The 15,654-nt window shown below is 48.1% G+C and overlaps 1 long non-coding RNA gene across 1 annotated transcript; it reads left to right on the plus strand.

Annotated features, from left to right (window-relative positions):
• The first annotated feature begins 7,646 nt into the window (after nucleotides 1-7,646).
• LOC125944477 (uncharacterized) lies at nucleotides 7,647-12,123 on the plus strand. The gene is made up of 2 exons (XR_007466226.1): nucleotides 7,647-7,682; nucleotides 11,845-12,123. It is a non-coding gene; the product is annotated as an uncharacterized LOC125944477 (long non-coding RNA).
• Nucleotides 12,124-15,654: the final 3,531 nt, after the last annotated feature.

The following is a 15,654-nucleotide window of genomic DNA, read 5'->3' on the forward strand; positions in this document are numbered from 1 at the left end:
GAGGTGCGTGCCCAGTACATTCATATATTTCTTCGTCTGTTGACAAGCGTGACAGCATACCTATATCATGAGAATACATGCAAACGTTTCACTGATTCCGTAATTATTTGCATGGAAAGAAAACAAAAATTGGTCGCCTTCAGTGATTCTTTCAGTTCGGAGCTCGTTTACTGCGATAGCAGATACACATCCTGGGGTGCTATGCAGGATGCCCCGAGTTTGGCGAAACTCGGGATCTTCACGAGCTCTGGCGACGCCCCAAGATGAAAGAACTAATGGTAACCAGACAAAGTTTGTCCGTCGGCACACCTCCAGTTTCATTGGTTTATCTAGATTCACTCTGGGTGGCCATCATCCATTGGGCGTTGCCATATGGGCGGTCGACAAACTGGGGCTCACGTGATCATACGGTCGGTGCATGGTCGTGCATTCTTTCACTTGTTTGCCGTTCCACCGAGTGCATTAGAGGCACAAGCAAGTTATCAAATAAATGCATTTAGTACAATGATATTAGTCACATTACCGTAGGGTAGAGGTGTTTCAAAATTTACAAGTTGTACCCTGAATGTGTATCAGACTAATGTGTAGTTTAATCGTTTCGCCTTATACCACGAGGGCACGCTCGCCCTCCTCTTTCTTCCTCTGGGTTGGATTGGCGCGGCTCGCTACGTGCCTACGCTAGCATTTCCGAGCACAGATTGGTGTGCGCTTGGTTTTCGCACTGGGCTTTGAACAGATCGCTCGTTGCTCTTTCTCTTTCCTCTGGATTGAATTGGTGCGGCTCGCTACGTGCTTGCGCTCCCATTTCCTAGCACAGATTGGTGTACGCCTGATTTTTACACTGGGCTTTCAACAGATCGCTCGTTGCTCGCGCTAAAGTAAGGCTGCGAGACGAAGGGAGCGTCGGCTAGCGCAGAAGTGGTTTGCCGCGCGCTTACTGTGTAAGCACTCAGGAATGTCGGAAAACACTCATGCAAGGATAAAAAACTACGCTTTATTTTCTTTTACATTGTGACGCACCTTCATACTGGCTAGCGCCGAGCGATGGCTTCTAACAACCGCAGGAAAGAGTCTTTATACTGGGTAGCCCGAGTGATCCGTGGCTTCTAACAAACGCAAGAAAGGGTCTATGCAGCGCACGTGGCCATTTAGTGCCACCACATTCACCCCGGTTGGAATCCAGCATCAGTGCAGTTACTCTGTACCCACTGCTGACGAGGTGGCGCTTCACTTTTTTGACAATAACTTGCTATTTTTTTGCGTGTGAACGCCCGTGTTGGTTTCCTCAAAGTGCACGCTGTGGTTAACTGTCTCCCAATGCAGATTGAAGCATAGCCCCGTTAGCATCCACTAAATTTGGGATACAGTTGTATGCGGCCAATTCTTCACTATGAATAATGGTCCCCGGTTGAACATTGGCTGCAATAATAGCGCCTAGCGTCGCCGCCTTTCGTCGGTCGAACTTGAAAAGTAGCAGCACCCATCAGGTCGCGCAGACCATGCCGAAGACCCATGGGCCACCATCTTTAACACCACCGTAATTTTGTGCGGCTCGGCGGAACGTTGTCGCCCGTCATTAGGCGGCCTCGATTGCACTTTTGCTCGCCGCGAAGAAGGCACTCGTCAATTTGCATTGTCTTCCCGGGGCCACCGAGTATAGCTCGCGCCAGCAGCTCGTCCCTCGCGACCTTACGGGGGTAGCTCCTCCAGTCGGCGATGGCGTGCTCCGATAGAGGAAACAAGTCTACGGTCTCTTTCAACATCCATATGTCTACGCTTTTGCTTACGCAGTACGCGAGCCAAATCATTTGCCGTCTGGAGAGGTGGTCGTTCGGACGGCCGAGGCGGTCCGTGTTGGCGCAGTAACTTCCTTCGCCTCTCTGCCCGTGCAGTGCAGTCGTACCGTGTACCTGCGAAAACTAATTTCGGCACCTGTTGCACCGGAAGGCAGCCCGGCGTCCATTCTGAATATTCCAATATAATGTGACTACTTCGCCTGCGCAGTTTCGTTGGTCCGGGTTGAACCCCAGGTGCTCGCAGGTGCTCCAGTACTCCGATGGCGACGCCGGACCTGGCCTGGGGCTGGGGCGCGGTGGACGAGCTTGCTTGAAACAGGAGAGAGCCGAAGCGATCGCACGAACTATTCCTCCACAGCCTAGTCACACCAGTCTGCGCTGGGAAAGCATCATTTGCCCGCCACCCTATCTCCGCAGACGACGGCCTTCGCCTAACTCGTCACACAGCCAGCACACTCACGTTTTGGAAAGGCAAAAATGACGCTGAAACTCTACGTCGGACATGTAGGTGAACGGGTCCAGACGGTCATATTGACGCTTGCTGCCGCTGGATGCGATTACACAGGCTGCTGCTGCCGCCACCATGTTCCCGAGTTCAACTCGAGGGGGGTTTCGCGATGTACGAGTTTGGCCTGAGTTCGCGTGTCCATCAAAACCATACGTCACGCCCCGCGCGAGGCATGTAACTCTTGTGCGTGCGCCCGCCACGGTTGGGCCACGCCCAACTTATTTTCCGGCAACAGCGACGTGGTGCGGAACTGAGAGGCATCAACAATCTTGACCAGCGACAGAAAATACGCACAGCACACTGTCATCGGTGATGTACTGAGAACCACTATCAAAAATAAAGCGGCGACTTTCGCTGGCTTATGCATCTATCTTAGGCTGTGATGGCCCCACAACATGGTTCATTGTCTGCATTGTAGCGACGTAGCGCACAGCAAATAATTATCGGCTAGTCATTGTAGCTGCTTGCAAGGCATCGATGAGCCGTGGTGGATGACGATGCTGAGCAGTGCGTAGTTTTCCAACGTCAAGTTATCGCAGCTGTTGTTTGAGATGGCTGCTCTGTCATCGGTGATGTGTCGGATCCGCAGTGTCGCAAACACGGTCAGCGGCGAGAAATGCTCGCTTTTTTAAACCCAGTGCGATGGCATTTCTTCATCACAAGCACGGCACACTAAACAGTTGCAACCCCTTCCTGCGTTCGAAATTTAATTTCCTAACTGCACACAGGAGCCATCACCCGCCAAAATGCGATTGCTGCGCTGTCGTTACGTATATCCATCTGCGATCGCTGTTAATTCAGCAGCAGAGGCAATCGGCAAGCACATTGGAGGGAACAACACACTCAAACTGTGCGTATACATGCGAATGGAGGCACCTTCACTGGGCAAGCGATGACAAGCGATGAATTGTGTCGTCACTGGGCAGCGCGCTCTTCTTTGCAATGCATCGCGGAGGCTTCCCGCACGCAGATAAACGGGCGCATTTTCACTGTGCTGCGTCACTACGGACCCTAGAATACCGCACAGCCATTTTGCAGTGACAACAGTTGCTCCCGTCGTTTCAGCTGGTAAAGCGGCGGCCTTAATAGCCGCCTCAGTGAAGCACCTGCGGTGAACAACCATGCCATAGCGCTGCGTTGTCATTCCCCTAAGAGTCAGGGAATGGAAAGATCATTGTCATGACTGACTTTATCAAGTATTAGAGTGCCTCGATGCGCGCGGGCATCAAGGCACCCTATCAAGGATAGCACTGCAGCGCCCCTGGCGACTGCTCACCGTATGAACTCCCTCGTGCGTGCGACCCTCTACAATATATCCGCTTGTAAGCTTTCGCCTCACTATCGCCACTCGCGGCAAAAAAGTGCAAGATTTAATAATTCGCTCAATCTCTGTTTGTCATCAAACATTTATAGCATTCCAAACGAAAAACAGATACTTCAAGAAATAAAGTGTTTCTTATTTTATTTGTTGTATTTTAACGTCATCGATTGAGGGAAAGTGTAGGCGCAACAATGCACCGCATGTGCCCTGTTCGCATTCGACGGAGGATAGAAATATAATGCTCGAAAGAGGAGGCACGCCCTTTACGCGCCCTAGAAAGGCGGGGCAAGAGGCTCACGGCAAGTGTGCAGATAGACAGCGGTACAGTCATGGTGTTGCTAAATAGTGATAATACGTTGATAACAATACGCGGCGCTGGCGCGTTTTGCTGCGCAGTCTTGTGTGCTTGAAGCACGGAATCACTGTGCCGCATAGGGTGCACTCATGTTGTCATACGCGGCTTTATCTCGACATTTCTTTTTGCCTGCTGTTCTTGCACGTTCCTTGCTATCTCCGTTCACTGACTGCCATCGAGCAAACTCGGGTGAAACTCGTGCGAACGAGAAACTCGGCGCATCCTGCATAGCACCCCTGCACTCCAACTTTTTGTAAAGCTTATGCAATGACGCCCGAATAATTTCAAAGACGAGAGTGACTACCACACCGCAGCAATAACGCCGGGGCGAAGAAGACACCCCGTTCACGTAAATCCAAGATAGCGAATATTCGTACTTGCGAAATGAATTATAAGAATGCCCGCTCCGCTCAAAGCAGCGCTATGAATGACGGCTCAATCGCGCAGCATCTATTGCATCGCTACCAGTTTTATACGGCTTACATAGGCCGTAGCCACCACTCTCAGAACGTGACGTCCACAAATGGCGCGCGAAATCTGCACAGCCTTAAGCAGAACGACAAACAAAATAACTGAGTTGAGCCACTCCTTCAGCTCCGCTCCAAACAAAAGCCTCTGACAGCGGCCATGGCTATCTTCTCTGGAACGCCTTTGCGACGGATACAACCTCGTCCGCATCGGCTGCAGCATAGCGTGGTGGGGGCTTGAGGTATATGCAGGGACGCCATCCCTCTGAGAATAATTGTGAAGTGAAAACGTCTTCCTTCGCAATTCACACAAACATCAGTACTTGTTGAGTATGAATACTCATACAAATAATGCGGTGTGAATTTCTTTTATTTAGAAATACTCTTAACCCTTTCTTAAAGGTTATCAAATGCACGAATGCATAATAACATGCATAGCAATGTTAGGCAACAAAAAAAAAACCTGGAAGAAACTAGCGCCTAATGAACTGTGGCCAAGGCCTCCCGAGTAAACTTTGCGAGCCCATGAGATCCTATTTGTTGGTTCTCTTAAGGTAAATCACGGCAGCAATCTCTCATACCATACGGACTTCACAGGATCCGAACTTGTACGCCTCGGGCTTTGGACGTGCGTAATATGTTCCTACAACTCAAACTAACAATGAATATCTCAGAATTGGGACGATTTATTTGCAACGGTTGTACCAGGACCGCTCATGAAAACACAGAATGCGAGGCCTGCCAAGCTACGGCGCCCTCAATGGGTGAGAGTGCGGCGGCGGAGTTTACAGTTTTCGCGGCATTTCTCGACAAGGTACCACGCCAGCTGCCACGGAAATTGTTACGTCGGCGGGCACACTGTTATTGAGTGTTCATTTTCGTCATGAGGGCCATTGCTGCTGTGGGAGTAAAAAAAAAAACGAACGCCACTATTCGGCGAACCTTCATACTACACGCTGTTATAACGCCGCGAAACTTCCGCGCATGTATCTGTGTACGACCAATGCCACGAAAGACCATCCAAGTCCGTTAGCATACGTGGCGTGCACTGTTGTGGAGACGAGCAAGAGTTTTTCTTGTAGCTGCGTTCGCACCACGAAAGCTTTTTTTTTTTTAAGCGAAGCTTTATAGGCTCACAAGTGTCCGCAGTTGTGGTGGTGGTGTTACTCTAAACGGTGGGCCTATGCTGGCGATAGTGCAGATAGGTTCCAAGCTCGATAGCACAAACCCCTGTCGGGTGGGCCGATCCTGATGATAGTACAGAAAGGTTCCAAGCTCAATGGGACATACCAGGGACAAGAACGAAAGGCAGAAAGAAATAAAGGAAGGAAGACCGAAAGAAATAGAGAAAAAAGAAAGAAATCACGTGTGGCGCACACCCGCATTGGATATGCTACACGCTTGATCACGGATCACGTGACACGCGGATCACATGACACGCGCGCGACCGATCAGGTTCGTTTGGTGTGTATGGAAGGAAGCGGGTTCGCACGCGCTCCTCCGGGCTTCCCTCGCCTCAGATCAGTTCGGCGAAGAGATGGGAAGGACACGCGTGGTGCGTTCTGCAAATGAGCAAGTTGCGTTTGATTATAGCCCACGCGAACTTGCTCGGGAAAGGGCTCGTAGTCGACGTGCCGATTCTAGCGTAAGGGCTTCCCTAGCCGAGGCTCGCCGACAGCGAAGAGCCGACGATCCCGAGGTGAGGGCTTCCGAAGCTGATGCCCGCCGTCAGCGACGATCATAGAATCCCGAGGCGACGGCTTCTGAACGTTACCCTGACGAAGGTCAGATACACCGACAACAAGCTTCGCTTACCTCCATTTTCTCGACAGGGAAATGGTTGGTGATTTTTTTTACTCGAAATTGCGTTACATTCTTCTTTTATATGGGCTCAGTAATGGATGAATTTGTTTAATCTTCGAATCAAACGATTTATAATATAGTCATATTTAAAAGTTATTTTAGGTTATTTAGCATTTCGTTGTCTTTCCGCATGGTGTTTTCACTTGCAGCCCGGCGCGACGCACCGTGTGCAAGCTCGCGCTCGGCTAGGCCCAACATGGTGACCACGACACTTAAAGGACGAAATGCGCGGAGGTGTACTTCTGATTGCCGAACTCCTTGCGTAAATTTCACGGTGGTGCACGCTAAATATGAAACGGAGTATACGAGTTTGCAGGTGACGTAGAACACCGGGTCGGGATACTCTGCTGCAGCTCTAGAACATAAACGCCCAGATATAAAGTCCAATGATGAATATTTACAGTGCTATCTTGAACTAGACGTTATTAGAAATTATTTGACTCGCATATGATAACATGACCCTCGTTCCCTGCAAATTTTGACACACAAGTTCTCACTGGCTGTCAGATTTGGTTCTGCCAGGACCCCGGTGATATCTGAGTTGTAATGCTTTCCAGTGCTCAAATAAGTTACTGTCTGACGTAATGAAACCGCATTTCTAGCTTTGGCTGCACATAACCCCTAACACCACCTTCATTTCTACGAAATGTGAACACGGTGCGACATGCTGTTCTCGGTGCAACATTTAGGCGTCTACCTGTGGTTAACAAGAACTCTTTCACTACTGTACGAGCCAATGAAATCATGCAAGAATTTTTTTACAGTAGGTGAGAAGTGGCCTTCTCTTTAAAACTTCTTCGTAAATATGTAACAAGCCATGACGGCTTCGCTGAACGTTCCAAAACGCACCGTAAAGGTTCTTGTGGTTCAGCTACCTGCTCTTGGTTTTGACATCGTCATATTACGGCACTGTACTTTGTGGAAAATGAACCAGCCTGAAGGACAGGGCTTTCAGCAGAAGCGAGTTGAATAGAGAGTGTTGACAGCATCTAGTTATTTTTTTCACAGTTTCTAAACATGCAGTACACAGTTGAGCATGAAGACATTGAGCGCACGTTTTAGCCTGCTTTTGTGTTGGGATTTTTTACATAAGACAAAAAATAATTACAAATCGTTTTTTTACAAAGAGCGTCGATAGAAGTGGGAAAAGCTAGTTTGGTGTTATTAAGAAGCACAACAAGACTATAATAATCAGAAAGCAGAAAAACTTCTGCGCAATAACCTCACCAATAACCTACTTCAAAAGACTACTGCGCAATAACCTGCCGCGTTTCCATTTTTATTCCTCTAGATTTCAGAAAACTGTACCCTGTCTTGTTACAATACCACATCGTCGTGGAATCAAACTGATTATGACAATGAAACATGTTACGTGAGTACCTTTAGCAACATCTTTAAACACGTTTAACACTTACTTTTTTCTCAGGATATTAGGGTTCGGTTCTTCAGTTCTTGGAATCTATAATTCTGCCTAGTAGTGTTAGGTGGCAATCAAAACAAAGCTTTACTGAGATTGACTGTGTCTTGAGCTTAAAGTGCAAAGCAACATTGATGTATCATAATTTATCAGTGAGAGAAAGCACTGCGTACTACAGACATTCCTGTGCACTAGCATGCAAAGACTCCGCCTTGTTGGATGGGCCTTCATTCCTGGCGATCGAGCCCGAACCTAAAAACAACTGTTGAAATAATGCGTGAATTCGCATACCAGTTCTGAGTTAAAGAAAAGCGAATGTCGGCAACACATTTCACTTCCCATAAAGGGACAAAGGTAGCAGAAATTGCTGTCTAGCTGTTGGGGCTTTAGAGTCACTTTTGGCTATGAGCAAAAAGAGGCACATAACTGACATCGGCAGTTTACCACGTAAGCTATTGTCAATGCGCGATGCCACACTGAACAACAATTATTGGAAGCCCGTTTTGGAAGAGCTTCGGCAACAATTAATTTCTTTAGTATACCGTGTGTTCAAAATTAAGCTTGATGTAATTTTTAAAAATCGCCTGTGGCAGGTAGCATAATTTTTACCGTTGAGCTGGGTTATTCGCTGAGGCGACATTAGTAGCACGAGAGATCGAAACATATTCTCAACTAATTAAAAAAAATTCACTAATTTACTTGATAGCAATTACTTTACGACACATTGCAATTTACGAATTGCAGCCGGTGCGCTTGTCAGACGTATCCATTTGGAATGAATTGGAATTGGAATGGCTGTAGAAAATGGTGTCCTCTCTCCGGTTCCCGTGGGAGCGCAGGATAGAAGTAGTTATCGATAAATACAAAAGGTTTAGTCAAGAGGCACCTCATTGTAATCGTTCCCAGTTTATGCATATTCTCAGAACTCCGAGAGTGCCATGACGTTGCATTTCAGGGGAAAGTCTGAAGCGCTACTGGTCACTTAATCTGCTGCGCTACCACATCGGCCGCACTGCCTCGACTAACGTGTTATGTTCTTTTTATAGAAAAGGACACGAAATGCAAAAGTGCAGGTGTGTTCTTTAATATTTGCAGGATTTATCGTTTTCTGAGTTTCTTTCAGGAGTAAATCGCAAGGTGTTCTTCGAATCTTCTCTTTTTTCTACAGAAAACGAAGCCTATTGGAGCTTTCTTTTTCTGTGCAATAAAATAACGATGTTGTCGGCTTTTTTTTAAACATATTGGCCTTTTAGTTCCTTCTCATTTCTCAAAAATAGCCTAGACTGTCATTAAAAAATGATAAAGGTATAACTGCAAGAACGTTTTTATTTAGGTACCATTCGCAATAGTAGAAAAGCTTATCATCGTTGCAATTTCGTGTAATATTTACATACATAATGGCACATCCTTTATTGTCGCAGCGTGTATAGGACAAGCCATGAAAACGACTCTCGCGACTGTCCTTACTGCTCCAAACGGCGGTCGCATCTGTCCGAGATTGTGCACGTGCATCATACGAAGCCACACTTTTCCCACTGACATCAACTTTGCACCTTCTCTACACTGCTCTTTCTCTACACAACTTGTTGCATCGGGGCAATAACCTTTTTTTTTGCATACAAAGCGCAAATGCCACATCCTATATCGTCGCCGCGTGTATGTGCCAGGCCATGAAAATGACGCTAAAGAAGCGCGGGTAGGGAAACAGAGACAACGACGTTGCGTTGGCTGTTCTTATATTTCACAAAACCTTACTTTCGAAGCTCCAGCGTTCAAATCGGTAATTACCCTGTTCTTATACACCCAATTTAACCACCCAATTGACGGCCCACCCCCACTGTGGGTATGCGCCACAACCACTCAAGTCAACGACATATCCGTAATGTACGCCGGCTTTATTGTCTCCTACTATGTCGTGACAATACTTACCAATCTCAGAATCGGTCATTACGGCACGCCTTCATGTTAACGGAACAAAACATCGTGGACGCACTTTCCACTTTCGCAATGGATACAAGATGAGACAAGACATCCAGCGCATTACGTGAAAGCAAGGGTTAGCCGCAGCCTGCTACCAACATAAAACTACGGACTCAGCAATTTTTTTCAAGAGCACGCGCCTGATATTCTAGCTTCCTTGCTAGCTAGCTGATGTCAAGTCCGAGCGGTAAAACGGCAGAAAGCAACTGTTGATACCTGTCGAACGCTGCCCGAAGTTCTGCCTTCATGTTTGTCAGAAAAAAGACAAATGAGAGACAGGGAGGTTAACCAGATCTGAGCCCGCTTCACTACCCTTCACTGGGTGAAGAGAAAATGGGAGCAGATGGTTAAGAAAAAGTCCAGTGTTGATGTCGTCGACGTATTGAAAATTCTCAATACCTGTTTTATCGCAGTCGGTCCCTTAGTCTGGTTCCATTAAGGAATCGCAGCACTGCGTTTGTGACTTTCTGGAGCGGCGATATGCTAGGCCATGTTCTCATTTTCTCGGTTGCTGAGAAAGGACGTCTGTCTTGCTAGGTTGAGAGGGGTGCAGAGGGAAAGCGTGTCATTTTCGAAGAACGGGCAGTAGCCTGAAGGCATAATGCGCCAAGCATTAACATAATAGAGTAAGCCTCCCTCTGCCAATTAGCGAACATTGGTGTTTCTTTTTTTTCGCCACTGAGTATTTTCGAAGATAAAGAACCGACTTAATTCTGTCTGGTTGGGGGACAACTTAAAATGGAGTAATTACACAAAATCGAACCAAGTTTATTGAATACAACCAAGAATTTCGGAGTTCTTCCGATTAGTTCGGTAGGGCTAACTTGTAGCAGTAAGGTACGGTTAAACCGTTACAGCTTTTTATGCAACGCGCATACAATCCGAGCTTTGTTGTTTTTTTTTGTGGTCCCGAGACGAACTTGCGTAGACCGCTCATGTAAATCAGTGGCAGCGCTCATAATGAATGATTCAATGCTTCGATGGCAGCCCGACTCTTCTACAGCTCTGGTACAGCAGCTTGCGTAGGTTAGCCATGATGTAAAATTATGTGCTCCATCGGTATCATGCATATGCTTGTCCTCGGAGATCATTTAGCATGCGAAAATAAAAATAATACGGCATACGGAGACCTGAAGAGCGCGCTTGTTATATTGAGGGGCGGGGAGCGCAGTATCTCCAGGGCACCTAAGGGATAGTGGAGGGATGAAAGCTGGAACCAGGTTGCAAACCCGCGGCTCTGCAGGCAAAGAAAAGTTTGCTCAAAAAGTTTTTCTCAAACGCTCTGTTTTCAACAGAAGCCATGTTCCCCATTGATTTCTGGACGCTTTATTTCGTAATAAAGCGGATTCCCATACGCGGCTGCTATTGTTAGCTGCGGTCGTCTACGTGGCGTAATACCGCGGCCGCCGCGGGGTTCCGCCACGAGTCCACTGGATAAGCGGGCATGCGGCTCGTTGAGGACAACCGCGTTTGCCTTAGGTTTACTGCATCGTAGGAACCAAAATCAGAAGTCAAGGTGTCTACGTTAACATCCAAAATAAAATGTGAACGGCGCGCCGAGGTCACATTTAGAAGGCGGAGCGTTGCGGCGATACCCCACTCCGCCGTAGCCTTCGCAGTGCAAGGCGTTGAAGAAGGAACGGGAGCACAGTGAATGCCGTGTTTAATTGCCAATAGCTCCGCTTCTGCAGAACGCATTGAAGTACTTTTTGCGACAAATATTTCTGAAATAGCCTATTTTCTCTTCAAATGCCTGTCTCCACTTCGATAAAGAGTGTTTCAGGGCCCCTTTAAGTACTGTGTTGAAACAAATCCATCGGTCAACTTGAAGTACCACATGACTGATGAGAATAGTTCGAGGCCTCATCCTTCGACAGTAACCACCACCTGTAAAGCGGAAGGAAGAGAGGGAAAACTTAGCGTCGCTTCAAGAGCAGGAAAGTCATTTTCTACAGCGAAAAGCTAATTATGACAAACATAAGCATTACGTTTTGGGTAATTCTTATCAGGTGAGCAGTGGCGGCGCAAATCCGAGTGCACACATGAGCGACTGCATGCCAGGACCTGTGAAAATTACTTAAAAGTGTAGTGCTAATAGGTCAGTTTCTAGAATTTAAGAGTTCTATTTCTCTTTCAGTACGGTTACACTGGGCCAGATACATCTAATGGAGAAATCAAAATCTACAACTGCAGTTTGGGTTCCTGCCATAATGGAACGTGCATCCCAAATGGTGAATGCGCCGAGTGCTGGTAACGGAAGCAAGCGGAAGCGTGACGTATTCGCTGCAAGTGCTGACAACACCACGAGTGAAGAAAACGGCCCTTCCATTTGGCGTTTAGGCTTCACAAGATGATCCAGAAGCAGTTTAGCGTAAATTGTGGTTTGGTAAAAGGAAATAAATATTACATGGGGTGAAAAACGTTGTGCCGTGACGTAAAAACACGAGTACTGGGGTGCTATGCAGGATGTGCCGAGTTTGGCGAAACTCGGGATCTTCACGAGCTCTGGCGACGCCCCAAGTTGAAAGAACTAATGGTAACAAGACAAAGTTTGTCAGTCGGCACGCCTCCCGTTTTATTGGTTTATCTAGGTTCACTGTGGGTGGCTATCATCTCTTGGTCGTTGCCATATGGGCGGTCGACAAACTGGGGCCCACGTGATCATACGGTCGGTGCATGGTCGTGACTTCTTTCACTTGTTTGTCGTTCCACCGAGTGCATTACACGCACAAGCAAGTTATAAAATAAATACATTTATTACAATATTATTAGTTACATTGACGTGGGTTATAAGCATTTTAACGTTTACAAGATGTCGACTGAATGTGTATTAGACTAATTTGTAGTTTAATACGTTTCGCGTTATACCACGAGGGGACGCTCGCCCTTCCCTTTTTTTCTTCTTGACTGGATTGGCGCGGCTCAATACGTGCTTGCGCTAGCATTTCCGAGCACAGATTGGTGTGCGCTTGGTTTTCGCACTGGTGTTTGATGAACAGATCGCTGCATGTGGCCATGTGAGCGTCGGCTAACACAGAAGTGGTTTGAATGGGTCAGAAAACTACGCTTTATTTTTTTTTTTATTTTGTGATGCACCTTCATACTGGCTAGCGCCGTGCGATGGCTTCTAACAACCGCAAGAAGGAGTCTTCACAGTGAGTAGCCCGAGCGATCCGTGGCTTCTAACAAACGCAAGAAAGTCTTTGCTGCGCACGTGGCCGTTGACTGCCATCACATCCATCCCAGGTGGGACTCCAGCATCGGTGCATTTACCCTGTACCCACCGCTGACGAGGTATCGCTTCACTTTTTTACAATACCTTCTATTTTTTTGCGTGTGAACGCCCGTGATGAGGTCCACAAAGTTCATGCTGTGGTTTGCTGCCTCCCAATGCACATTGAGGCACAGCCCCGTTAGCATCTACTAAATTTCGGATACTGTTGTATGCGGACAATTTGGTACTATGAATAATGGTCCCCGGTTTAACACTCGCTGCAATAATGGCGCCTAGCGTCGCCGCCTTTCGTGTCGACTTTGAAAAGTCGCAGCAGCTCGGTGAAACGTTGTCGCCTGTCATTAGGCGGCCTCGACTGTACCTTTGCTCACCGCGAAGAAGACACTCGGAAATTTGCGCTATCTTCCCGGGGCCACCGAGTGGAGGTCGCGCCAGCAGGTCGTCCCTCGCGGCCTCACAGGGTAGTTCCTCCAGTCGCCGATAGCTTGCTCCGATAGAGGAATTAAGTCGTCGGTCATCTCCTTCAGCAGCCATATGTCCACGCTTTTGCTCGCGCAGTACGTGAGCCAAATCACTTGCCGCCTAAAAAGGTGGACGTTCGGACAGCCGAGGCGGTTCGTATTGGCGAAGTAACTGCCTTCGCCTCTCTGCCCCTACAGTGCAGCGGTACCGTGTAAATGCAAAAACTGCTTTCGGCACCTGTTGCACCGGAAGGCAGCCTGGCGCCCATCCTGAGTCTTCCTGGAAAATGTGACCACTTCTTCACAAGTTGGTTAGTCCGGGTTGAACCCCAGGTGCTCGCAGGTGCCCCAGTACCCCAATGACGACACCGGAACTGGCCTGGGGTTGGGGCGCGGTGGAAGAACAGCGCTTGAAGCCGGAGCGAGCCAAAGCGATCGCACGAACTATTCCTCCGCAGCCTAGTCACACCAGTCTGTACTGGGAAAGCATAATTTGCCCGCCACGCTATCTACGCAGACCGGGGCCTTCGCCTAACTTGTGACGCGGCCAGTGCACTGACGGTTTGGAAAGGCAAAAATGACGCTGAGACTCTACATCGGACATGTAGGTGAATGGGTCCAGACGGTCATATAGACGCTTGCTGCCGCTGGATGCGATGACACAGGCTACTGCTGCCGCCACCATGTTCCCGAGTTCAACTCCAGGGGGGTTTCGCGATGTACGAGTTTGGCACGAGTTCGTGTGTCAATCAAAACCAACGCCACGCCCCGCGCGAGGCATGTAACTCTTGTGCGCGCGCCCACCAGGGTTGGGCCACGCCCAACTTATTTTCCGGCAACAGCGACGTGGTGCGGAAGTGAGAGGCATCAAGAATTTTGACCGCCGACAGAAAATACGCACAGCACACTGTCATCGGTGATGTACTGAGAACCACTATCAAAAACAAAGCGGCGACTTTCGCTGGCTTATGTATCTGTCTTAGGCTGTGATGGCCCCACAACATAGTTAATTGTCTGCATTGTAGCGACGTAGCGCACAGCAAATAATTATCGGCACGACACTGTAGCTGCTTGCAAGGCGTCAATGCGCCGTTGTGTATGACGATGCTGAGCATTGCGTAGTGTTTCCCAACGTCAAGGTATCGCAGCTGCTGTTTGAGATGGCTGCTCTGTCATTGGTGATGTATCGGACCCGCAGTGTTGCAAACACGGTCATCGTCAAGAAACGCTCACCTTTTTACACCCAATGCGATGGCATTTCTTCATCACAAGCACGGCACACTAAACAGTTGCAACCCCTTCCTGCGTTCGAAGATTAATTTACTAACTGCGCACAGGAGCCATCACCCGCCAAAATGCGATTGCTGCGCTGTCGTTACTATATTCATCTGCGATCGCTCTTAGCTCAGGAGCAGAGGCAATCGGCAAGCACATTGGAGAGAACAACACACTCAAATTTTGCGTATATGCGCACGGAGGCAACTTCACTGGGCAAGCGACGACAAGCAATGAATTGTGTCGCTGGGCAGCGCGCTCTTTGCAATGCATCACGGAGGCTTCGCGCACGCAGATAAAGGGACGCATTTTCACTGTGCTGCATCACTACGCACCCTAGAATACCGCACAGCCATTTGCAGTGATAGCCGTAGCTCCCGTCGTTTCAGTTGGTAAAGCGGCGGCCTTAATAGCCGCCTCAGTGAAGCACCTGCGGTGAACAACCGTGCCACAGCGCTGCGTTGCCATTCCCCTAATAGACAGGGAATGGAAAGATCATTGTCATGACTGACTCTATCAAGGATTAGAGTGCCTCGATGCGCGCGGGCATCAAGGCACCCTATCAAGGATATCACTGCAGCACCCTGGCGACTGCTCACCGTATGAACTCCCTCGTGCGTGCACTGTAAAAAATTTCCGTCAATATACGGAGAATTTCTGTCATTATACGGAAAAATTGCAGTAAACATACGGAAAATATCTCATTTTCTGAAATACAGCAAAATTTCCGTTAAAATACGGAAAGTGCTCCCCGTTTAAAGTTTTACGGACATTTTTCCGTAATAATACGGTGACTACACTGTTCTGTACGAAACAGACAGAATTCCGTATTTTTGTTATGCGATCCTCCGTATTTTTGCAAGGAAAACTATACACGCTGTCTGCGTGAGCGCTTGTACCCACAATATTTCCTCTATGAATATTTTATTGCAACGCAAATGGCGCCTGTGTTTGTACAGACGTTTGTTGGTGTCAG

The sequence above is a fragment of the Dermacentor silvarum genome, chromosome 3, assembly GCF_013339745.2.
Source record: "Dermacentor silvarum isolate Dsil-2018 chromosome 3, BIME_Dsil_1.4, whole genome shotgun sequence".
NCBI classification, from domain to species: Eukaryota; Metazoa; Arthropoda; class Arachnida; order Ixodida; family Ixodidae; genus Dermacentor; species Dermacentor silvarum.